Consider the following 27,552-nt stretch of genomic DNA (forward strand, 5'->3'; position numbering starts at 1 on the left):
GTGAATGAAAGTATCTACAAAACAAAGAAAGGAGGAGAAGTTAGAAGAGATAAATAATTAATAAAATAGAAGAAAAGGCATACTAGTTCCTTATGCCCGATTAATATACTAAGAGTTTCTTCTACTTCCCTGAATGAAAAAAGAGGGTTTGTGGTATTTCAGTCAAATACAAATACAATGGTCAAAGAAAGACAAATACTACATGATTTTTTTTCATGGAAAATTTTTGTATTCCTTACAAACCTTTATGTAACTCCCACTCAGCCAAGACATACAACACAAATTTCAAACTAATTTTGTTGTCTTGCCTAAACCCTTACCATTTTGAGCTATTTTCTTTAGATTGTTGTTCCACTTCAACATTTGAATTAATACTAGTTGTCCTAACATATTCTTGAGACCAATGAGAAAAACTTAGATAAATTTGACCAAATTTTAAATTTAATTACATGAATAAATAATAATTAAAGGACTTGAGTGCATGAATGCCTAAATGATCTCCTCTTGGTTTTAAGAATAAATTGTTAGTGTAGTTTAATCTTAGACCAAACCTCCCTCCACTAGACAAAGCAACAACGAAGTCGACATTGACTTTGTTGTTGCTATGTTGGATCGAGGGTGTTGTGCTCCAAGATTATCCAAATCCTAATTTATTCTCTACTGAATAGGTCCAATTATGTGAAGGTGGAAGCTCACATGGCCCCTCTGCCCCCCCACACCCCCCCCCCCTCACATCACTCTCAATTCCCCAGTCCCCAATATATATACTATATAGGAAATATGATCCAGGTGTATATTGGTGGCCACCCGCCTATTCCACCTAGACCTCTAGTTGGTTTCATTAGTTTCCTTGTTCATAGTAGCATTTACTATTTTTAGCAGTTTTTTGGGTCCTAAACTTTCGAAGCAGTTTTAACCCCCTAAACAACTTTTTTTTAGGTCTGCAGCAGGCTCATAGTTGTGGGTAGGGCCCTGCGACAAATCATGTAGTACTCGGAGAGATATTTACAATGAGGTATCATACGTGACAAATGGAGATAATATAGCCAAGTTACAACCCTAGGAAGTTGGTTTCCCACCTAACCCCAACGAGGCCCACAAACTCATGTTGTTCCATCTCCTATTGTTAAGGTTTTGGTTGTTTATGGTTTTCCTTTGTTCAATAATACAAAGGCTCTTGAGCCTCATTGTAACACAGTTCATAGGCGTGTAGCTGCCACATATCTTCTCATAGAAAAGGCACCATCACACAAGCTAGTTTATTTCCATTATGCATGTAAGAATATTTTAGTTCTTTGATATTAATGAAATGAAGTGTTATTTCTGTTGAATTTCTACATTTATGGTTATATATGTATTCTCTTGTGTTCCTATTTAAGTTCAGATTGGTGGTAGCATAATAGTTAGCTCTTTCTATATTTTTCTTTCCATATCCCCAGTGAGGTCAGGGTAAAAGGAGTTAAGGCTAGAACAAGTTGAACCTTCGAAAGACCAGCCTCCCAAACCCCATTGGCCTCCCATGGTGGAAGAATAGAAAGATGAGGCAGTAGGAGATCCTTTGAAAATATTTCTCAAAGAATCCCTCGAGCAACAGAGGAACACTATATGGACGCCTTTGCCCAGATCCTTCGGCGACTACCCACAGCTAACGCATCTTCTTCGAGCAGCCACTCTAGAAGTGCCACTCCATTTAAGGTACAAGTTAACTTGACCTCCCCATATTTGAAGGTAAAATAGATATGAATATCATAGATAAATGGTTAAATCTGCTAGAAGAATATTTTCGATTCATGATTTTTCCAACCAAGAAAATATTACTTTTTTACTCCTCAAAGTTGCCCCCCACATCAAAGACTAGTGGGAAACTTAATGTGAGAAGAGGGACGAGATGTTGGAAATAATACTGAGAGGGGGGGTGAATCAGTATTATCTAGCAATTTACCAAATCTTCCTTATTTGATCTTTTGAATTATTCTTGCATATCAGTATCTTAAAATAATGAGCATGAATAAAGAAAATAGACAGTCACACCAAAGAACACAAGATGTAAGGTGGAAACCCAATGCGGGAGAAAACCACCTGCTGCAATATGTCTCTATCTTCTTTCAAGAAATTCTTTTTACAATGATTTTGTACTGGTGCAGTCCTTTACCAGCACGCAGGCTGCAACCTGCAGAGAGCTACAACTCTCTCTCGTTTTCCAGTCTCTCCTGGAAGGGAGCTACAACCCCCTACTTCTTTTCATGAAGAATCAAATGATCAACAAGTATACAACAGATACAGTCCACTACAGATATCAGATCAGTAATTACAGAAATAACCCAGAACACCTTATGAACAGAAATATACAGTCAACAGATCATCTTAAGACAGGGACGCATATTTTCTTTCTGTGACCTGCGACTGGACGCAGTCTACCTTCCACTGTTCTGCGTGCCGACGCACTGTTCGTTTATGCTTTGCTGCGACCGGCGCACTCAGAAACACTATCGCGCCGCGTCTTTTTCTTCAGAGACGCACCCAATAACACAGTCGCGCCGCGTCCTTTGCCTCAGAGACGCACCTGAGCCTTTACTGTACTGCGTCCCGGCGCACTTTCCCTTCACTGAACCTGCGTCCCTTCAGATATAAAAGATATGAGGACTTCAGAACCAACCCAAACACTCAGATCCACAGATCTGATCATGCGCCATAGAGATCACAGTCCATTAGAAGATTCGCCTTCATAGATCTGGACTAGATCTCACCAAAAGATGTTCAACCAAGATGATGCTTAATCCAAATGAACTCCTTTGCTTTATATAGGCAAGCTTCTCCCCAAAACATGGAACAAAACCACGAGCCGACACCATAGAAACACAAAACCGTCGGCTAGATACCATACAAGAAACCCCCACGTGCTTTTCTCTGCCTTAAAATGTGTGCACTGGGCGGACGCACCTCCTGAACGGCTGGCCTGCGTCTCTGGACGCGGGTTCTGTATGGTATACCTGCGGGGACGCACTTTCTGAACATATTTCCTGCGTCCTTCTTGATTTATCACCTGAAAGGGTTTGCCATCAAGGACAACACCTGAATCATAATGCCAACAATCTCCCCCTTTGGACTTGATGGCAACCACATAATCTTCAGCTTCATTCTCCCCCTTTGACATCAAGGGCAAAGGGTATGCTCCCCCTATGCTCATGCATCTTCAGATCTGTAACCAGAAATCCATCATGAAGGAGATAGAGACATATTGCAGCTATTTCCAAGATCTCCTTCTCCATAATGCCAACAATGCATTATGTGCTCCCCCTGAGCCTATACCATCAATAGGAAGATGATCAACAGTGAGATGATGCATCAACAACCCCCAGCTTTTGCCTGAGGTATTCAAAAGTGTCCCTGGGCAATGGTTTGGTGAAAATATCAGCACCTTGTTCCTTAGAAGGAACATACTCCAACTTGACCTTTTGTTCAAGTACTTGTTCCCGGAGAAAATGGTACTTGATTGGTATGTGCTTGGTTTTTGAATGCATAACCGGATTCTTTGAGATGCTGATTGCACTTGTGTTGTCACATAAGATAGGAATAGGAGGTGTACAAGTGATTTGATAATCCTGCAAAGTCTGCATCATCCAAAGAAGTTGGGTGCAACAAGATGCAGCAGCAACATATTCCGCTTCAGCTGTAGACAAGGCAATTGAACTCTGTTTCTTGCTGAACCAAGATACCAATCTGGGACCCATAAAGAATGCACCACCACTTGTGCTTTTCCTGTCATCCACGCTTCCGGCCCAATCTGCATCTGTATAAGCATGAAGAGTGAGATCTGTATCTCTAGGATACCATAGGCCATAATTTTGAGTCCCTTGAAGATATTTGAAGATTCTCTTCACTGCTTGAAGATGAGTCTCCTTTGGATTTGCCTGAAACCTTCCAACTATTCCAACTGCATGCATGATGTCTGGTCGGGTACCTGTCAAATATAGTAGACTTCCAATCATAGATCTGTAGGTTGGTTGATGTACTGCTGCAGATTCGTCATTTGCACTGAGACTACATCCTGTGACCATGGGTGTACATACTGGTTTTGCATCTTCCATGCCATATTTCTTCAAAATTTGCTTGAGATACTTGGTTTGAGATAAAAGGATTCCTCCTTTCTTTTGTTGGATTTGCAAACCAAGGAAGTATGTCAGTTCTCCTAGCAAGGACATCTCAAATTCTTTCTGCATGACCGAGGCAAAGCTTTGACTCATAGCTTCTTCATTACTGCCAAAAATAATGTCATCTACATACACAACAAGTATTAGTAATTTGTCATTTTCAACTTTTATATAAAGATTGCTATCTGCTGAACCTTTTGAAAAACCTTGTTGATGAAGATATTTGTCCAACCGGTAGTACCAAGCCCTTGGAGCTTGTTTGAGACCATAGAGAGCCTTTTTTAATCGGCATACAAGATTTGGATCGTTTCCAAGAATGAAACCATCTGGCTGTTCAATGTACACTTCTTCATCCAAGTCTCCATTCAGAAAGGCTGATTTCACATCCATTTGAAATACTTTGAAGTTCTGACAACTTGAGAGAGCAAGAAACATTCGGATGGCCTCAAGTCTTGCAACAGGAGCAAAAGTTTCTTCAAAGTCTATTCCTTCTTGCTGTGCATACCCTTTACAAACAAGTTTGGCTTTGTTTCTAATTACTTCTCCATTTTCATTCAATTTATTTTTGAAAACCCATTTTGTTCCGATAACATTCTTATCCTTTGGTCTAGGAACCAGCTCCCAAGTGTTGTTCTTTTCGATTTGCTCAAGTTCTTCATCCATTGCTTTCACCCAACATTCATCTTTGCATGCCTCTTTCACATTTTGTGGTTCAGTAGAGGAGAGTAATGCCAAATAACTTGAAGCTTCTGCAACTGTTCTTCTAGTTTGTATACCTGCTTCCTTTTGTCCCATGATCTGAGATTCTGGATGGTTCTTTTGAACATATCTGGATGGAGTCTTTTCTTCTATTCTTGTTCTTTCTTCTGTTTCTTCGTGAGGTCCTTCTTGAGATTGTTCTTGCGGTTCTTCTTCTTCATCATTCTGTCTTTGAGGGTAGCTTTCATCTTCTTCAATGTCTTCACGATGTATTTGCCTAGGAATGTATCCCTTCTCATCAACCACTACATCAATGCTGTCAACAATTCTGCCAAGTCTTTTATTGTAGCATTTGTATGCTTTGCTATGTGGAGAGTAGCCAAGAAGAATTCCTTCATCTGCTCTAGGATCAAGTTTGCCAAGCTGCTCCTCAGTATTCTTGATATAGCATTTGCTCCCAAAGATTTTGAAGTGCTTTACCGAAGGAGTTTTACCACTCCAGAGCTCATGAGGAGTTTGAGTGCTGTTCACTCGGACATTTGTCTTATTGAGAATAATAACTGCCACATGTGCAGCTTCACCCCAGAAGGTTGCAGGAGTTCCTGATTCATCAAGCATAGCACGAGCCATTTGCTGGATTGTTCTGTTCATTCTTTCCACTACTCCATTTTGCTGAGGAGTTCTAGCTGTAGAAAATTCTCTCCTTATCCCATGTTCATCACAGAAATCGAAAAATTCATTTGAAGTAAATTCTCCACCTCTGTCGGATCTGAGGCACTTAATCTTGTGACCTGATTCATTTTCAACCAAAGCTTTGAAGGATTTGAATTTTTCGAAAGCTTCATCTTTGTGCTTCATAAGTCCTAACCAAACAAACCTGGAGAAATCGTCAATAAATAATATCAAGTATTCCTCTCCTCTAGGTGTTCTTTTTCTGAATGGTCCACATACATCTGTGTGTACTAGCTCAAGAGGCATGCTGGCTGATCCTTCTTTCTCTGGAAAGTTAGTTCTGGTCTGTTTTCCAAACTGACATGATCTGCATATGGTGTTGTCAGGAATTTTGATATCTGGAAGATCGCGAACTGCCTGATATTTGCAAGCTTTCCTTATTTGTGAGAAGCTTAGATGTCCCAACCTTCGATGCCATAACCAGTGCTCTTCATCCTTGCTTAGATAGCATTGTTGTTGTCCTTCATCAAATATGTATAGATTATTTGGAGTTCTTTTACCTTTGAGAACTGTTTCACCTGTATCAAGATCACGAACAAGACACCCATTTGATCTGAATATAACCTCGGTTCTTTGATCACACATCTGGCTAACACTTAGAAGATTATGCTTTAGTCCATCAACAAACAAAACATTTCCAGCCTTAACATCTTCTTTTAAAGGAGCAATACCTTTTCCTTTTATAGTTGCAGGAGTATCATTTCCAAAGGAGACTTTCTTTCCCTTTTCTAAATTAGAATAAGATTCAAGTTTTTCTTTATCACCTGTCATATGCTTTGAACATCCACTGTCAATGTACCATAGATTTTCTTGTCCTTCTGCATAGAATGCTATCCCACATCTTTCTGTTTGAGGTTCCTTTATTTTCCATGTTTTGGTGCCTGAGGTTTGTTCCCTTTTTTGTTCTTGTACCTTTCTTTCCGGAAACCTGCTTCTGCATTCAAAATCTTCATGTCCAAAATTATTGCAAATAGAGCATTCAACTTCATTTTCAAGAGCTGAAAAATTGTTATAGGTCCTTTTTGTAATCCCTGTCATACTTCTTTGCTTTTGAGCTTCCCTAGTCATGATTGTTTTATACGCAACACATTGAGCTGCTTTGTGACCAAAGTTATGGCAAGAAAAGCATTGTCCATTGAAGAAGTTTCTGCGATTATTGAATCTACCAGCCAACTGATTGTAATTTCTATTTTCATCTATTCTTGAACCAAATTGGGAAGATTTTACCTGTGGCTGGTTGTGGCTTTTGTTCACCCTTAAGCTGGATTGCCCCTGATAGTTTCTGTTTGACGTTTGTCCCTGCTTTACCTGATGATCTTCCTTGTGCTCTTGCTCATTTCTTCTTGCTGCATCAAGATAACTTTTTGAAGTGGATGCTTGAGAAGTTTCTCCATTATAGCCCAGACCTGTCTTATTTAGAGGAGACCGCTGCACACTGATAATCTCATTCAACGTTTCAGATCCTTTGACAAACTTGAGATTAATAGTTTTTGTTTTCTCAATTTCTTTTCTAAGACCAACAATTTCACCTTCTAATTTTTCAAGATGTTTTTCCTTTTCATCAATCTGAAATTGTAGAGTATCAATAATCATGTTCTTTTCTTCTATACATCTCTTGAGTCTAGTAATTTCATCATAAAGGTTATCCACATCTACAGCATCCTCATAATCATCATCTTCAAATGCCATTAACAATCTATATTTGTTACCTTGTTCATCTTCATCACTGTTTGATAAGCCATCACTATCTTCATGGGTGTAGTAGCTTTTCTTATTTGCACTTTGTTTCTTGTTCCATCTAACTGGTTCCTTTCCTTTATCCTTATAAGAGCATTTTGCAGCATAATGACCTACTCTTCCACAAGCAAAGCATTTGAAAGGTAGCTTACCTCTGAACCTTCCAGAACCTCTTTGAAGATTTCTGACAAAATTTGATTCTTCTTCCTCTTCTTCTGGAACATGACTTGCTTCATAGTGATCTTCTTTGCCTGATGCTTTAAAAGCAGCTTCCCTTCTGTCTGATGGACCTCCCTTTCTCATTTCATAAGCAGTTAGAATTCCATGCAGCTGAGACATAGTGAGAACACGGAGATTTTCCTTTTCTTCTACTGCAGATACTTTAGATTCAAACTTGGGGGATAAAGATCTTAGGATCTTTTGAACTACTATAGTCTCTTTTATTTCTTCACCCAAATTTTTCATACAATTAACAATCTCATCTACCCGAAGAAAATAATTAGCCACACTTTCATCATTATACATCTTGAGAGTCTCATATTGAATCCTGAGAGTTTGAAGTTTAGCTTCTTTTACCTGTTCATCTCCTTCATAGCTAGTGATCATTTTGTCCCATATCTCTTTTGCTGATTTGAAGTGCATGACCTTCATGAACTCTGTTTGAGATATACTTCCTAATAGAGTACTGACAGCTTTTGCATTTGTTTCATACTGCTTTTTCTCAGCTGGATCTGTAGGAGTAGCTGAAGGAAAGGCATAGCCTGATTCTACAATGTTCCAAACTTCTGTACCAAGAGATTGAAGATATGCAGTAACTCTTACCTTCCAATAATTGAAGTTTGTCCCATCGAAGACGGGTGGCCTGATTGATGCTTCTCTCTCGTAGTTGCTCATGATGAACGATCTACCTTCAAGCGATCAAGCTTTTCTGAAGGACCTGCTCTGATACCAATTGTTGGAAATAATACTGAGAGGGGGGGTGAATCAGTATTATCTAGCAATTTACCAAATCTTCCTTATTTGATCTTTTGAATTATTCTTGCATATCAGTATCTTAAAATAATGAGCATGAATAAAGAAAATAGACAGTCACACCAAAGAACACAAGATGTAAGGTGGAAACCCAATGCGGGAGAAAACCACCTGCTGCAATATGTCTCTATCTTCTTTCAAGAAATTCTTTTTACAATGATTTTGTACTGGTGCAGTCCTTTACCAGCACGCAGGCTGCAACCTGCAGAGAGCTACAACTCTCTCTCGTTTTCCAGTCTCTCCTGGAAGGGAGCTACAACCCCCTACTTCTTTTCATGAAGAATCAAATGATCAACAAGTATACAACAGATACAGTCCACTACAGATATCAGATCAGTAATTACAGAAATAACCCAGAACACCTTATGAACAGAAATATACAGTCAACAGATCATCTTAAGACAGGGACGCATATTTTCTTTCTGTGACCTGCGACTGGACGCAGTCTACCTTCCACTGTTCTGCGTGCCGACGCACTGTTCCTTTATGCTTTGCTGCGACCGGCGCACTCAGAAACACTATCGCGCCGCGTCTTTTGCTTCAGAGACGCACCCAATAACACAGTCGCGCCGCGTCCTTTGCCTCAGAGACGCACCTGAGCCTTTACTGTACTGCGTCCCGGCGCACTTTCCCTTCACTGAACCTGCGTCCCTTCAGATATAAAAGATATGAGGACTTCAGAACCAACCCAAACACTCAGATCCACAGATCTGATCATGCGCCATAGAGATCACAGTCCATTAGAAGATTCGCCTTCATAGATCTGGACTAGATCTCACCAAAAGATGTTCAACCAAGATGATGCTTAATCCAAATGAACTCCTTTGCTTTATATAGGCAAGCTTCTCCCCAAAACATGGAACAAAACCATGAGCCGACACCATAGAAACACAAAACCGTCGGCTAGATACCATACAAGAAACCCCCACGTGCTTTTCTCTGCCTTAAAATGTGTGCACTGGGCGGACGCACCTCCTGAACGGCTGGCCTGCGTCTCTGGACGCGGGTTCTGTATGGTATACCTGTGGGGACGCACTTTCTGAACATATTTCCTGCGTCCTTCTTGATTTATCACCTGAAAGGGTTTGCCATCAAGGACAACACCTGAATCATAATGCCAACACGAGAGTGGACCCTCACTATTCTCAATTGCACCCACTTGGAATTATTTCCAATACGCCTTCAAGGAACAATGTTACCCTGTCGGGAGCTATGAGGATAAATACATAAAGTGGACCACACTATGGCAAGGTAGGGACCAAGACATGCCAGAGTTCACAAATATTTTTCATACCCTTTGCATGAAGTTGGGTATCAAGAATTTTGAGTGAAATTTGGTACTCAATTACCATGACTATATACACAAGTACATCTAGGACGAGGTGGAGTTCTTGTAAATCTCCTCGCTAATCACTACCTATCGATATGCTATCAGGATTGAGCATAAATTTAAATAGAAGAAGTGAGACTTTGGATCTGTAAATCTAAAGTAATGGAAAGCCACCCCCAAACCACATAACAAAGGAAAAATCTAAGATGGGGTGACTCAATAAAACCCTTCAAAGCAACTATAAAATAACAACACCACCAAGACAAATAAAGACATGATAAAATGGTGTGAGTTCCATAAGATCCCCACTCACAATACAAGTGAGTTTTAGGCCAAGCAGTCACTGGTGGCATAGTTGAAGGTCACAGAATCTAATGCATGTTATGACTATAAGTTAGAACCTAACAAGGGGAATGACAAAGGAAAGAAAATTATTAATTTGGAGCCCAGTGCCACCATTGCCACCACCAAGATCTAGAAGGATGAGACCGATGATCCAAAGGAGGGGGAGCACCTCTTCCACTCACAGATGTGGGTGAAGGGCTCTCCACTACATTTCATTTTCGACATCAAGAGCCAAAATAACCTCATTTTAGTAGAGGTCATGAAGCAGCTAAGACTACTGACCATAGCACACCCATAGTCGTACACCATTGGGTGGCTTCACCAATAATGAGATCTTCGCGTTAGCCAATAGTGTCTCCTTCCCTACAACATCAATCCCTTCACATATGATGTACTATGTGACGTTAATCCTCTTGAATGTTTTGATGTACTATTAGGCCAACCATACTTGTGGAAGAAAAATGATGTGTATAAGTCTAGCCTTCGCACTGTTATTACTACTTTGGGAAATAAGTTGTACATGGTACCGGAGGTAACACTACCTACCACCATCTCTTTGATCATTGCAAATCAATACCGTAAGATTATTTGCAAGACCAGAAATTTTTTTCCTTATGATTCGCCCTTAGGGAAAGAAGAATATTGTGGCCACAACCTCCAGAGATGGCTCCTCTGTAGGATAGCAACAAATCGACAAGGTCATGGATGAGTACAGGGACATCTTCACCTCACCCACAGGGGTACCTCTACACTGTTAAGTAAAGAAGTCCATCAATTTGAACCCGGGTGTGATGATACCTAATGGACCGATATATCGATGCTCTATTCTAGAGAATGATGAAATTAAGAGGCATATTCAGGAGTTTTTGTATAAAGGGAACATTAGTCCAAGTTCATCACCTTATGGGAGCCCGATCACATTGGTACAGAAGAAGGACGGGACCTAGAGACTTTGTATTGACTAGTGGGTGTTGAACAAGATCATTGTCCAGAATAGGTATCCAATCCCATGGATTGATGACCTTTTAGACCAATTGAAGGGGGCCAAATATTTTAGAAATATTGACTTGAAGTTTGGTTATCACTAGGTACCAATTGAACCCTTCGATGTGTGGAAGATTTCCTTTAAATCCGAGGTACTTTTCGAACAGTTGGTCATGCCTTTCGGGTTGACGAATGCCACCACAACCTTCATGAGGCCGATGGAAGACATGTTGCAACCCTTCACCAACTCATTCATGGTGGTTTATTTTGAAAACATCCTAATCTTCAACCAAAGTTGGGAAGAGCACCTCCACCGTATTCAATAGGTCCTCCAAACCCTATGGAAACACAAGTTGTTTACTAATTTGGAGAAGAGAAATTTTGGCATGACCTTGGTTCAATATCTAGGGTACATCATTGATGAGTAGGATGTGCATGTGGACCCAACCAAGATACAAGTAATTCGAGATTGGTCAACCCTAACCACTCTAACAAAGCTCCGTAGCTTTTTGGATCTTTCCAATTTCTACCACAGGTTTGTGTTAAGGTTCTCTCATATCACTTGGCCTCTGAGTCAATTCACTAAGGGAGGAGTGAAATCAAAGGCTTTTTGGTATGAATCCCAACAGAAGTAATTTTCTAAGTTGAAGCATCCCCTCTACTCTGCACCAGTGCTCACATTACCAGACCTGCGACAACCATTTGAGATTGAGACAAATTCCTCTGACTATGTTATTGGTGTAGTTTTTTACTCAATAGGGGCATCTTGGGGCATATCACAGTGAGACACTTTCATACACAATCAGAAATTATCCCACCTATGAAAAATAGATGCATCCCATTGTGCAGGCCTACCGATAATGGAAGCATTACATTTTGGGGAAGGAAACAATCATCCACACAAACCATTGACCCCTGCAGTTCATACTGACACAAGGGAAGCTACAGAATGATCACCATCATAAATGTTCCACATACCTACAACACTTCCATTTGAACATTAAATACAATAAGGGTAGTAGAAATAATGTTACAAATTGCCTCAGCCGACTGCCAGTCATGGTGCTGACCACTGTGCTCGACTCCTATGGGCACAAGACTTCAAGGTGGCTACATATTTATAAGAGTGATCCAGAATTCGAAAACACATACAAGATGCTCCTGGAAGGCAAATAAGTTCCAAATTCTCACCTCTAGGATGCATTATTATGCCAACTGGGACACCTCTGTGTTCCTTCAGGCGAGCTTGCCAAGATGATTTGGGAGGCACACTACAGTCGAGTCGTTGGACATTTTGGGGTAGAGAAAATAGTGGCAGTGTTGTAGAAGTATTTTTATTGGACAAACCTTTGACATGATGTTGGGAAGTACATTTGATCTTGCAGTTCCTACATCATTGGAAAATCGACCATCAATAAGCCTATATACTCCTTTGCCTACTCCTAGTCTTCGTCGGGAATCCATCTCCACAGATTACATATTGGGCCTCATTTCTACCATGAATGGAAATGCATGTGTTTTTGTGGTCATCAAAAGATTCTCTAAGATGGCCATTATGGAAATCTACAAGAAGAGTATCACAGTAGAAGCCACTATTAAGCTCTTCTTTGAACAAGTGTGGGTACACTTTGGGATCCCATAGTCCATTGTCTCAGACCAGGACAATGGGTCCCTAAGTACATTTTTTTCAAGCCTCTAGTCGATGCTGGTGATGAGCGCCAGTATTTCAGCAAGGATTTTGCAACTCCTGGGGGTACCGACTTTACTTCATCAACCTGGGGTTTGTACAAACTTGGAGGTGACAGTGTTGTATACACAAATAGATGTAATTCTTCCACTCATTGTCACTGCTGAGTTGGGGTGATAGACCACTAGGGTTTCTCAAAATAGCCTTCTATTGACTAGAAGAAGTCTAATTACCAACTTGGAGAAGGGAAATTTACCCTAATTGGAAGAACAAAAATGTTGTCTATTGCATGAAGGAAAGATTGAAAGAAATGCTTGTAAAACAACATGAAATCATCTATCTAATTGCTAACATACTTTTCTTGAAAAACAACCCTACTTTAACACATGTGAGGTGTTAACTAATATAGGCATGAAATCTTATCTAAAGAGTACTAATTGTTGTGTGCAAGAATAAATATAAAATAACTTTTTTCTTTTTATCTTTTTGCTTGAAAAATGTAAATGCTAATCTTTCTTGGTTCTTTGGAAGGGGAGACAGGTGTGGAAGAAAAGGAGTACAATGTTTCATATAGCTTGGAGGGTAAGTAGGGGCCTAATCCTAGCTTTTAGTGATGTTTTTTCTCAATTTGGGCTCAAAACGGGCTAATACGGGTTTTCCTATAGGACGTCTGCATGAAGTACTAGTTCACCTATAGGATCCCCTATTTTACTACAAGAACAGGTCGAAAGACTGGAAAATGGTCTAGAAGGTGGTATGGAACTTGGAAAAGGTGAATGAGGAGGCAATAATGCATGGGAGTGGTAGGAACTTACTTAGAATTCAAGCCAAAGCTTTAAGATGGTTGAATCTTCTCAACGGATATGGCAAGTTTTCCTCATAAGACAAGAATTCGAATTGAGACCTTAGTGAATTTTGGAAATCGTGGGTGGATATTGCTTGGTTGAGGCTAATGAGATGAGGTATCCCTACAATTTAGAAGCTCCTACAACAACACACATTGTTCTTGGCATTTATACATGAATCCATCAAAAAAAAGAAAGGATTATTCAAATAGAAGAAAAAAAAGTTGTCATCATTTACTTGCTAAGTTCATGCATGTAAGTGCTTGAAACCAATATGAAAGTGAGACAAAATCAGTGAAAAACCTAAGAGTAATAAAATACCAATTGCAACTTACCCTATGAAACTGAAAGGTAATGACCTAATTAGCAAGAAAACCCTAAATTACACAAAAAAACAATAATTTTGACTTTTTGGTATGTATGAGAAGTGTTCCTCAAACCATGATCCCTGAAAGCGAGAAATGAGGTGAAAACCACTTGTTGTCAGCCTTTTTGGAATATATTCTTATCACTACAATGTTGTTGTTAGAACTATCCACAAATGGAAGAAAACTAATTAAATCTATCAATACTTGAAAATTAACAACACCATTAGTTTAACAACTAACTATGAGTATAACCTAAGCATACATATACAACAAGAGGAACCTCTACTACTAGGGATGGCCCCTAACCAAAATCAGTTTAACAAATAACTATGAGTATAACCTAAGCATACATATACAACAAGAGGAACCTTTGCTACTAGGGTTGGCCCCTAACCTAAGAGTTTCAGCCATCTATGTCAACTCAATGCTGGATCAAGAGAATGTTGCTCATTTTCATTAAAGAAATTAAAAATACATAAGACTGATTGGTTACAATGCTTCAACTCGAAAACTGCTTAGCTATCTTGAACAAAAAATCCGAATCCTAATAAGGTTCTAGGTCTCTTGATTTATACAACTGAAGTTACCAACAACTTCCTTAAATTTAGGGAGGCTTGGCTCCAATCTTGAGATCAACTAGTCTTCAACTGTCACTGGCTTGGCTGCCAATGAACTTCATAGCTTGGCTGCTTGCAACTATGAGATGATGAGATTTGATTGAGGAATCTTCGAGTGAGCGAGGAGTTAAGGAGGGAGATCTTGTCCCCTAAAATCCATATTTCTTATCCCCATTCAAGTTCCTGCACTTTAATTAGCCAAAATTTTCTCCAAAACTTGCAATCAATGAACATTAGACCACTAGACATTACATCTCATTTTTACACTCCTGATTAAGAAAAACATAAGTAAAACATGTAAAGAATGATGAGAAAAGTTTATTTTAGTAAGCTAGAGGTGAATTAATTTCCATATAATTTACCCATTGATGAGCCTCATCATCACCCCCTACTGAAAATGTTTCTCATCCTTTGAACAACTCAATATATGTCCATGTCTTTCATTGCTTTGGTGACCTCCCTGACATTCCAGGCTTCTGTTGTAATCTCCTCCCCTTGTGGATAACCCTACATTCCTCTCTATTTATTCCCATTTGTTTCTTTCTTATTCTTCCTTTCTCCCCTCTAACATACCTAAAAGAAATTGTGGGTTGAGTTTCAACCCAATCCAGTTGACTTTGAGTCTCTGTAATGTTTTCTTATACATTGGGACTCTTTCTAATGCATCTCTCATTCTATCAGAAGAATAATATTCTTTGATCTTTAGGTTGTAGGGTAAGGTGTTCCATCTCCTTTGGTAGGCTTGTTGGTTTTCATCTCCTAGCAATCTTAGCATGTCTTCAAAATGAGTGGCTACTTGTTCTTGTATAGCAAGGTATCATGGTGAAAGCTTGGGATTATTTGCAATGAGGCTATGAGTGTTGATGACAACCATTGGGTTAGAATGCTCTTCTCTAGTGAAAATGGGTTATGCTTCTTCTCTTACCGATACCCTTTTCATTTCTATAGCTCTTGCTTCCTCATGACTCATCCAAGATTCCAAGGCCATTAGTTGTAAGTCCCCTAGCCTTGGATCGGGGTCCCACACATTTAAATCTGTCAGAGCTAAATTGTGTAGGTAGAACTCAGATATCTTTACTCTATCCTCTAGTGTGTTTTGATCACAGAGGTCAATGAATTTCCTGTAGCCTTGGAAAGGCATAGTTCCTCTTTGTGCTAGGGTTTTCATCTAAAACTATAACCATTTTTCTTTGAGGTATAAGGCATACAACTTTGCTGCCATCTTGCATTGAATTGCCTCCATGAATAAACTTGCCATAGTTGCCAATTAGCCTTCATTTTCCTATAGTTGCTTTCTTAGCCATGTGTTCTTAGCCTCTAATTGGTATTTCATAATTGTTTCCTTGTCTCTTATGCTACTTAATTCTCATCCCATTTCTTGCAGCTTCTCTTCCATGTGGCCTACATCCTCCACCCCTTTTGATTTAGAAATTTGCATCCACCTATGTGTTCTTTCTCTCTCTTTTTTAAGTTCAAAGAATAGAGGAATGGAAAACTTTTGTGGTATCACCCTACCTCCTTCAATGAATCTATAGTAGGAGTTGAGGTTTGGTTGTGGGCTAGGCTCCTTCAGCTCCTAGGCCTCTTCCTCTATTTTTTCTTGAGTAATTTCTTTATCTTTTCCTTCCCTGTGCTCTTGCAGCCTTTCTTGATATTTTTTATGTGTTTCCTATAGCTGTGATAGGGTTTCCTGTAGGATCATTTTTGCTTCCTGTAGGTCTGAATATGTTTCCTTGTCCTGAAATAAAGTGGAGTTTGCTTTTGTCTCTTTCCCTTGGATTTGACAGGTGTACCTAGGGTAGTTAGAGCAGCTACTGACTCCTTCTCTATAGGCTCTGGAGACACCCTTGGTGATTCTTCTTCTTCCCTGCTCCTTTTTTTTCAGAATTTTTTTCATCCTCCTGTACTTCATCCTCTTTTTCATCCTCTCCTTCATCTTCTTCTTCATCCTCTTTGTTTTCTTCTTTTCCATTCTTTGTTTCTTCCTCTTTGTCATCCTCTACTTCTTCTTATTTTTCATCCTCTGTTTCTTCTTATCCCTCACTAGAAGTAAGGCTTTTTTCATACTAAATGGCTCAAATTCCTCCTTCTTCCTACATTTCTGCAAATGTTGACCATGAAATAGGGATTCTTAAATTGTTTAGAGTATCTTCCAAGATGAGTTTGATCAATCCATGATGTGCTAGTTGCTGATGTTTTCCTTCTTGTATCTTGATGCTCATGTCTATCATGGATTGTAATAGAAAATAAGGTACACTAAGCCTATTATGAGGAGGTGTCTCCTCTCCAAATATTAGCTCACCGAGGAATCTAAAGTGGTACCCATACACTACACTGTATGTACGGTTGTAACATAATTTGGTTTTGATAAGTTAGCATATTAGTCAAAAATAATTTTAAAATGATAAGCTAGGATATGGATGCAAAAGAAAGAAGAATTAAAATGTTAGGACAATTTGATATTTTATAGGCATCCATATTAATAAAATGATAGGTGTTAGCTGCCCTAAATAAAGAAGGCAAAAGAAAATAAAATGCTAGGGAAGAAAAAAGAAAGAAAAGGCTTCATTTTCATACAAAAAATAAGTGCAATGGTTGCTAGTCCAAATGCGCCACATCAAGAAAATGTCAAATCGGGTTAATATATGATTAATTCTTTAAATTGGGATTAATTCTTTGTTATAAACTTTGGCATTTCAATTATAATATGATGCGCAAGTTTGATTTGACCCAAATTAATAAATGACAAAAAGTCTTGTCGGTTTCGAATAACAAAGGTGCATGATACAATGGTGATCTACTCCCCACTCAAGTCAACGATGGGGAGATATTTCAAACCCCCCTCCATTGTTTCACGTTAATGCGATCGGGGGGTCCGCAAAGTAGTTTCCATGGCAGACTCCCCAACCTTACATGTGGCCCTCACATCCCTCCGGACCCCCCCCCCAGGCAAACCACTCGTGGTTTTCTCCGACAACGACTCTTGCACCCCGCTAAAAGGTCGTTATCCCTCCACCAATCCCGAGCTGACACCTCACCTATATGTTTCTTATTCCTCCCATCTGTTACCTCTTTACATGCTTATCCCCCCATTCGACATACCATTGTATCCATCCATTGCAGTCCTGCTCCCTTGCATTTAAAGTTGCTACGTTATTAACAAAACTGTTACCCCTTCCCGTATCTTATAAATAAAACAAAACTAGCCCCATTGTCACTTTCTTCTTATTATTATCCATTGTTTACAGGTATATAATGATTCCAGAACTTCTAATATTTTTCTCAGACTATCACTTATAACCATATTTCTTCCTGTCTGCCACCATGGCCCCAAAAGAAAAATCCAAGAAGCAAACCATGGAGGAAAGTATTCACCCCAAACCAGTTTGACCTTGACCATATTCCGATTGTTGATTCACTATTCAAGGTTACAAAGGCCAAAATTGAGTTTTATTTTTATGAACTACACTTATGTATTAAGCAAAATTATCTGGACTAGTAAGATCCGATTAGGTTTTGGGATTCCTTGTTACCTTTTTACAATTTCCCAAAGACAAATGAATTCCTTGATCTTATTACTTGGTGTCAAGCCAAGTATGACCCTGTGAAAAGGGCAGTCATGGCTCAGAATGGAGACATTCTAATAACCATTTATGCTCAAACTATAAATGAAATGCTCTTAGTCCCTCAAATTGACTTCTTGACTCAATTCTCACCAGCAACACTTATGGATCTATACCATAAGTTAACTTTCCCACAAAGAGCCCAAATATTCGAAATCTTTTTGCCTGAAGATGCAGAATTGCCCAAAAGAAATCCACCTTATTCATCTACCATGTTTCCTGAAGCCTCTAGACATTGCATTTCCCTGCTTTCCTATTTATTAGGATACCCTGATGACCAGTCTGTAGATGAAGTAATCCTTGGTTTCTTATCCATTTTCAATAAAGACCAACAACCAGCATTCATGTATAATTATAGCCAATTTTTGGTTGATAATATACATGAACAATTCATGAACTTCACTGTGCAGGGAGTGTTCAATTACAGCTCTTTAATTGTCTACATGCTTCTTTTCCAATAGGGTGATCTATTAATAATCAAACTCAGCAAGCAGGATGAACAAGGAGTGAATCAATCAGTGATTCACTGGATAGAAATGGTCAGGGCAACTTCTACCACCTCATCATTTGCAGAATTTGTGGATGCATTTATACATCCAATGGTACAACTCCTTAACAGCCAGACAGAGCCCAAAATTGGGAATGAAATTAAAAGGATCCTACACCTAAGTGAACAAACCAAGACTGGTGACTGGTATTTATACCAAAACTACAATGAGATAAGAATATATGGTTGTGAGCTTGCACCATACAAGATGCCTAAATATGTTCCTTTGAGAATATTTTTTCTAGAATATATCAGGTAGATGATTCACATGGATGAGCAACATTTTGTCTCAGGAAAAATAAAGTCTCAGTTCAAGCTCAAATCACATACTGGGTCATTTATTTGCAACACCAAATCAACTGGTGCTGAGGCAGATGCATTATTGAAGAAGATGAAATCTAGCCTAGTTTCACCTAGTCCTATGATCCTTTTGGCATCCTTAAGGGTTAGTTTCAAGATGACTCCCTATGGCCATACTCCAAGGCCAGAAATTGAAAAGTTTATGAATCAAGAAATATGGATTGATGGGACTCTTCAAGAGGAATATTAGCATGTTGTGTCTACTCCCACTGACCAAAATCTAGTTGCTTAGAACAAGAAACATAAGAGGCTAAGAGACGAAACTTCATCCACTGAAGATGTGATGAAAGGATTCTTTTTTCAACAAAAGAAGCCTAAATCTAGCTTGATCACATCAGCAGAAGAGACTCCACTAGTGATCATTGATCTTGGAGATCTGTAAGTATCTACATCAGTAGGAGTTAGTACATCAACCACTCCTCCCACAGTTAATGATTCAACTACTCCTCTTTCAACTTCACCTTCTAGAGAGCCTCTAGAAATGATTCATTCAATAGGAACCAACACTTCGAATGGTTCAAACATATTTTCAAGGTTCCTAGAAATTAAGCAGAAAAATGAGACTTTAAAGTCCAATGTGTACAGTTAGTTTTGGAAGAAAACGTCCACTTCCCAACATAGGCTCCTTTTTTCTTTTGATAGTGAGAAGGGTAGAATGAAAATGGCTTTCTTACAGTCCTAGATTCCATTTCCTAAATCACCATCTGATTACAAGAAGATTGTGTTTTCATTTGACACTAGTCAAATCCATCCAATTGACCAGATGGACATGCATAGACAAACTGGTGAGATGTTGTTTTCTACTATGACAACCATAGCCATGTCTCTTTCTAAACTCAAGACTGCTCTATCAAATGTTCAATCTCAACTTAAGTTAGAAAAAATCTCCTCTCTATCTAAAGACAATAGAATAAAATCACTGGAGGATTTTGTGATTAAAGTGGGATATGATCCCAAGGATGTAAAAGTTGCAGAACTACTTCTTAAGAAGAAAGATGCAGACATTGTTGCATTGAAGAAACAGTTGAAGTTGCCTTCAACTGAAGATCCCCTAACCAAGGATATGGCAGAAACTGAATAGCAAAAGGAGGATATGCTCAAGCTTATTATTGAGAAGAATATACAGTTGAAGAAGATGGAAGAACATATTGAAGAGCTATTGAAGGAGAAGGAAATAGCACAATTTTCCATGGTGCCCATTACAACAGTCCCAATAGCAGTTGCAGGTATAGAGCCTAGTTCCTCATCTACAACCATTGAGTCTACATCAACAATAGTTGACCCAGCCAGATTAGCACAGGAACTGTCAATCTAGAAGTAGGAAAACCATAAGCTACTTCAGAAATTTCAAAATCTGGAATTGTAGAAAGTACAAAATGATACTAAGTATCTAGAAGAAATGCAGAAGACTCACAAATTAGAGCTTAAAATCCAGAAGTTGGAGAGTGAGTCACTGATGGAAAACACTTTGGCTCATGCCAAGGAGAGTATTTGGACAAAAATCAGTCAATCCATGATAGATGTATGGCCATCCATACAGATTATTTTTTAGCAACAGGAACTCATTAGTAGATGCAGAGTGATGATTGAAGAACAAAAAGCATCCTTGATGGCTAAGCCTGCAGAAGCCATAGATATGATCAAGGCTTTAAATTCAAAGAACAGAGAGGAATTAGATGAAATAAACATCTCTAACATAACAACTATCATCTTAGAGATCAAAAAGGTATTACAAAAAAATAATTTGATCAATCAATTGGAAACTAAGTGTCAAACCTTGGAGATTTCTATGAAGAGATTTCATTCAAAATTTAATGTTTTAAATCAGAAAGGATTGTTAGGATTAGTAGGTTTGAAAGATAATTTGATTAGATTAGATGATTATTGCAAGGATTTATATGTTATTGCAGTAGACAGAGCCAAATTTGCAAGAGTGAAAGGACAAATAACAGGGAGGGATTTTCTAGAAGCCTTGGAATATGATTTAACCATCTTACATGAAATCAAGCACTTGTTTCTCACCAAGCCTAATTTTGAAAGATATACAGAGGTGGATGAAACATTCAAGAAAATGGTAAATGTAGAAATCCCAAATGAACAAAGATGGGATCATTTGTGTGAAACAATTTAGTAATTCCTCATTGTGACAGTAGGATAGCTTACCAGTGTTCTCAGGCCAGATCATCAACAAATTCCAAAAGAATAGAGCCACTTATTTAGCATTTTTTGTGATTCCTATTATATTGTTCTACTTTTGTAATTTTGTACTATTTTTGTATTTTATTCCAAATAGATTGTAGATCTTTTGAAAATTCTTGTATAAATAACTCCTCCTTTGAGTTATTATGGGTTGAACCCCTGAACAAGTTATTAAGCAGATTTGTACTAAGATGGAGCATTTTTGAGATAATAAAAGATTCTGGATTTGCCTCATATGGTCTGTCTCTCAGTGAGTTGTATTTCATCTTGTCTATTCATTATGTTTTCTTCATATAAATTAATTCTTTTGCAGTCATCCGGTTTAGAATTAAATTGAATATCAGTTTCATTTTGAACCCTCTATGAAGTTGTAATTTAAATAAGAGACTAATTTACAAAATTATTTGTTATTGTAAATTCCTCTTTGAATATAAATTACACTAGATCTTTGTAATAGTTTGATTATATTTTGTTGATTAAGAAAGCATTGTTTTCTTAATTTCTTCTTGTAAATGGTTAAATATTTAGTTTGAATATAAAATCAATTATACCTCTCCATACTCTACTTCTCCATTACATCAAAATCAAACTAACAATGTGCAGTTGAATAACAACCTTTCATTTTATCAAAATTTGTCTAACCTCAAAGAACATGCTTATAAATAGTTCACTGGTTATCCAAGCACTCAAAACAACAAAAACATTATAGATGCTTTGGCATAGCTAATTCACCTTAGGTTATCTCAAAGGAAAACATCTACCTTCACAGGAAATATACTTGATGATGTGGTAACTCACCTCATTCCAGGGATATGGAATGCTTTCCCTTATAACCCCATTTTTATCTTCAACTGCTTATTCTCCCTCCAAGAAAAAACCTTTCTTTGTAAGAGTGTTATTATTCTTGTCATATTTTCTCCATTGAAACCCTAAGGGGAGTGTAATTATCCTGCTAATAATTGCATGGGTAATTGCTACTAAAAAAACCCTTCAGTACAGCAATGGCACTAGCTCTAGTGAGAGGTATGAGTGACATTGAAAATTCTCTAGCCACATCATCATCGTATCCCCTCAGTAGCTCAAAGAACCCCATCCATTGATGCCTTGTAAAGATTTCTACCACAGGATGATGTTGGTGTATTATGGATGTCTTGATGGGCTCTCTTTTGTTGAAACCTTCTATCATATTTTCTGGAAATTCTTGTCTGAGTGAGGTTTGTGTAGCTATAGTTTAAGAACTCAAGTAGGTGATGAGGTTTCAGAATTTATCCTTCATTAACCTTCACAAAATTCTCTATACCATTATTTGTATAGAAAATACTCAAAAGGAAGGGGGATTTCTTTTTTTAAATGAAAAACACAGAAGGTATGGAACCTACCTCCCTTTCCTACGCTCTCGTGATGAGAACTCTTGAATTGATTTCCCTCGGTGTCCTCTTGCAACTCTGTGTGGTAATTCTCTCTATGTCTTGTAGCCTTCCTGTAGTTTCTTGTAGGTGCTCTTTCTTGTTGTAGATGTTGACTGTTTCCTATAAGTTGCCACTGTAGGGATGTTGAGAGTAACTTTTCTTTCAATGACTCCTTGAATTTTCCTCTGCCTTCAGCTTTTCGAAATAACTAATACTTCACATGGGAGTTAGTGATTATTTCTATTTGTGGATGATTTTGTTGGGTGAAGTGCTGATTAGACGAGTACAAATACCTCCTTTCGGACCATTGGTCCCACTACAAGTTCATCATATCACCTTTTCTCTGAATCATATCCCACTTTCATTTTTTGCAACTTAACCACTTTTTTTTATTCATTCCCCCTTTTTTGATGTGACCTTGCCACATGTGGAGTTGACTAACCCTTTTTCTTCTCATTATATGACCGAGGGTGGCCAAGTTAACTGGCCACCTTCACTTGCAAAATCAACTTCTTTCATTATTCCTATAGTTTAATCACATTCCTACCTATGAGGGAGTATTGGTGAGATGACATACATGTTGGTCCTTTGCTTCACTGATGCATGCTGGAGAGTGGTGCTAATTCCTTGTTTTTTGACCTTGCTGCATATTCTTCAACTGTGATTTTTTTCTCTTATTTTCTTGATGAGTTATTCCTTTGATGATGTACAAGTGTTGGTTGTTGTTACAACTGAGCTCTGGAGGAGCTTCCTCATGACTGTAATCCTTGTGCTGAAGGTGGATTGGAGTTTCTGTGGTTTTTTTTGGAATAGGCTATAGCTACAGGAATTCCTACAAGATGTCTTGTAGTTGCCTTTTTCTTGAAATTTTGCATCTCTTCTCTGCTTCTAAAGTTGCGTGGGTAACTAAATGACTAGACTATTGGTTATGGAGTGGAAGATGAGGTATGTTGTTGTGGGCATGCCCCTTTTTGATTTTTTTTTCTTTTTCTCCTTTTTTAAATTTTCTAACTTGATTTTTTTTTTATACAGGGTGACATGGTCATGAAGTGTGTTGGTTGAGGTTTGTGAAGTCAATGGCTCTTTTGGTAACCCAACTTTGCTTGTGTCACCATTTTTCCACTAGATTACCCTTCCTATACTTTTTCAAGGCCTCCTATAAAACTTACAGGAAACTCCTCTAATATTACAGGGACTCCTGTAGAAAACACAAAATTTCTTGGAATTGGAATCTAGAGTGGAGTATGGATGGAAGAAGATGGGGAGTATGGAGGAGATGATATGGATGAAGAAAAACATGGTTTTTGGTAGGGCCTGTTGTCCTCTATAGCATGTGCACATCATCTTCTTACAAACCTACAAAAATAGAATTGTTATTTTTGTATGTTTTTTTCTCTTTTTTTCATTTCTTTTTTCTTTATTTTCTTCTTTTTCTTTTTTTGAAAAGACAACTAGGCTGCCTTGAAGGAGGTTTTCATCCTTGTTACATGCCCTGGGTACCTCAAAAGAGGTTTTCACCCATATATCTTTTATTTTATTTTTTCTCCTTTTTTTGAATACTTTTGGGCTGCCTCAAGAGGTTTTCAACCCAAAAGTTGGACTCAGGTGCCTCATGGAGGTTTTCACCTTGGTCCCTTTGTTTTTCTTCTTTTTTTCTCTTTTTTTATTTCTTCCTAAAAACTTGGTGAGGTGGAAGCTGAGACTTCTCCAATCACCATCACTGCCTTGCTAATGCTACTGAAGAATTCTTGCTTTAATAAGGGTTTCTTGTAGACATTTAACATGTACCCATTGACAAGCAAAGGGATACCTTCTGCATCGATGGTTCTTATCTGAATGATGTCATTGTCATGCCACTTTTCTATCACATATGGTCCCAACCATCTGGTCATTAATTTTCCTTTGAAATCTTTGTACCAGAAGTCATACAACAAGGCTCAGTCGCCTTCTTGAAACACTTTGTCCTTGATATTTTTGTCATGCCAGATTTTCCTTTGTACTTGAGTCACTTCTTTGTGTGGAGGGCCTGCATCCTAAATTCATCTAACCCATTTAGTTGGAGCAATCTTTCAAGTTGCACCCTTATGACATCTAGATCGAGTTGTGCTGCCATCCTTAAGGTGTTGCATTCAAATTTAATGGACAATAGGGCTTTCTTCCCATAGGCCAACTCATAAGGAGCGAATCCAGTGGTGGTCTTCCAAGTGGTATTGTAGGCCCAAGTGGCCTCAACTAATCCATCTGCCCAATCCTTTCTACTGCTGCTAATCACCTTGGTCAGATGCTTTCCAATGCTCGGTTGGTGACTTCCACTTGCCCATTAGCTTGTGGGTGGTAAGGAGTGGATTTTCTATGCTTGATCTTATGTTGGCTTAATAGATTTTCAATCATGTGAGATGTAAATTGACTGCCTTGATCAGCGACCAACTCTCTAGGGTATCCAAACTTATAAAAAATAATCTCTTCAAGAATTCAGCCACCTTTTATTTTGTTGCTACCTTGATAGCTTTGACTTCAACCCATTTTGTTAAGCAGTTGGTGCACACAATGATGTACTTATTTTGTCTATATGGAGGGTCAATGGACCCAATGAAATCCATGTCCCACTTTTCAAATGGCTCAAAACTCACCTGAGGTTGCAGGGGAATTTCATCCCTGGGGGTAGGCTTCCCCATCCTTTGGCACCAATCGCACTGGCTAGTATACCTATCTACATCTTGGTGGAGAGTGGTACAGTAATATCCAGCTTGTAGTACCTTGAATGTTGTTCTTTTGGCTGCAAAGTGACCTCCACAAGGCCCATCATGACAGGCCAGAAGGATGTCAAAGACTTCCTCCTCCCTAACACATCTTCTCATAATTTGATCTGGACCTAGATTGAATAGATTCCCCCCAATCCAAGTGAATGGGGCGCTTTTTCTTATGATTCTGTTATTTTTCTTGGAGGACAAATTTGGAGGGAACTGTGGAAATACCAAGTAGTTTTCTATGTCAACAAATCATGAAGAGAGAACTGAAATGGCAAATAAATTTTCATCTGGTAGCTGATCATTAACCATTCCTTCCTCCTCTGCAAGCAAAGTCAATCTGGATAACAAAATATGCAACTACATTCTCGTTTCCAGGGTTATCAATAAGAGTTAGATCAAACTGTTGCAATAAAAGTAACCATGTAACAATCTAGGAATTTACATCAGGTTTATTCATCAAGTATTTAATTGTAGCATGGTTGGTATATACAAATGTCTGGTAACTAGTAATGTAATATGTAAATGTATTCAATTAATGGAAAACATCTAGGAGCTCTTTTTCAGTTATTATGTATTTTTACTCAGCTTTCAACATATTCTTACTAATGAAGTAAATGGCATAAGGTAGCTTGTCATCTATCTGGCCTAGAGCTGCTCCTATAGCTTTGTGAGAGGCATCGGCATGAATGTGAAAAGGAAGAGCCTAATTTCGGCCTCGGATAATAGGTGCAGTAGTCAACTTGTCCTTTAGGGTGTCCAAGGCTTCTTGGCAGCTTTCTGACCATAAAAATTCGGAGTCCTTGGCCAATAACCCAAATAAGGGAGAAGCTAACGTGTTGAAATCTTTATAAATCTCCTATAGTATTCGAGTAACCCTAAGAAACTTTTGACATCCATCTGCTTCTATAGAGTAGGGACCCTTTTGATGATGGCTATCTTATTTGGGTCTACTTGTAGTCCTTCCTAGGATATTGAGTGACCTAGAATAGTCACTGGAGTCACCAAGAATTCACATTTTTCAGGACTAAGGGATAAGTTCATTTCAATGCATTCATTTAACACCTTTCCAAGGTTAGTGAGAACCTCCTGGAAATCACACCCATAGGGTGTGAAGTCATCCATATAAATTTCTACTGCATCATGGAATAGCTCTGCAAAGATACTCAAGACTACTCTCTAGAAAGTGGCAAGGGCATTGCATAGACCAAAAGGAAGGACCCTATAAGTGAAAGTACCCCAAGGACAGGTGAAGGTGGTTTTATCCTAGTCCTCTGGGCTGATTTAAATTTGATTGTACTTGCCAAATCCATCTGGAAAGAGAAGAACTTCTTTCCAGCTGGACCATCTAACGCTTGGTCAATGAATGGTAGAGGAAAATGTTCCTTCTTTGTGGCTTTGTTTAGCTCCCGATAATCCACACAAATCCTACACTTTCCTTTTTTTTGGAACCAACAACAGAGGAGACACCCACTCACTATCCGAGATAGGGTAAATGAATCCTGCATCCAACAACTTCTGCAATTCTTCTTTGACTATATCCTTGAGAACTGGATTCATTCTCCTTTGGGGTTGATAGACTAGCTTGCAATCTTCCTTAATGTAAATGTGGTGAGTACACATCAAAGGGTGCACTCCCTTCATTTCTTTGTAATTCCAAGAAAAGGCATCCAAATTCTCTCTTAGCATGTTACATAACTCTTCTTCTTGGTGTACAGAGAGAGGGGTTCATTTTCAATGCTCTTTCAGGGCCAAATTATATTGTCTTGACATGACTAGAGTTTGAGTTAGCTAAACATAGATTAATCCAATGGTTTTCCTTGGTTTGACTCACTACTTCCTCTAGAGACATGGTTTTTGGAGTTTTATTTTGGAGGATGTGTTCAATCAAATCATCTTCATCAGGTTGTTCCCCTCCTATGGTAGTTTCTAGGGTATAGATTTGGGAGGAGTAGAATTCATCTTCTTCCTCCTCTTCTAGCCATAAAGGTAAGTCATGATATAGGGATGGTTGAGTAGGAGGGTACAGGACCAATTGTTTGGTCAGATGCCTATTTTTTATAGTCATATTTCCAGCCCTGCAGCTTATGTAGGCATCGACAGTGGCTAACCAAGGCCTCCCAAGGATGAGAGGATAACC

Source organism: Pinus tabuliformis, chromosome 3_2, assembly GCF_031772625.1.
Source record: "Pinus tabuliformis cultivar Carrire ecotype Pingquan chromosome 3_2, CPIR1, whole genome shotgun sequence".
NCBI classification, from domain to species: Eukaryota; Viridiplantae; Streptophyta; class Pinopsida; order Pinales; family Pinaceae; genus Pinus; species Pinus tabuliformis.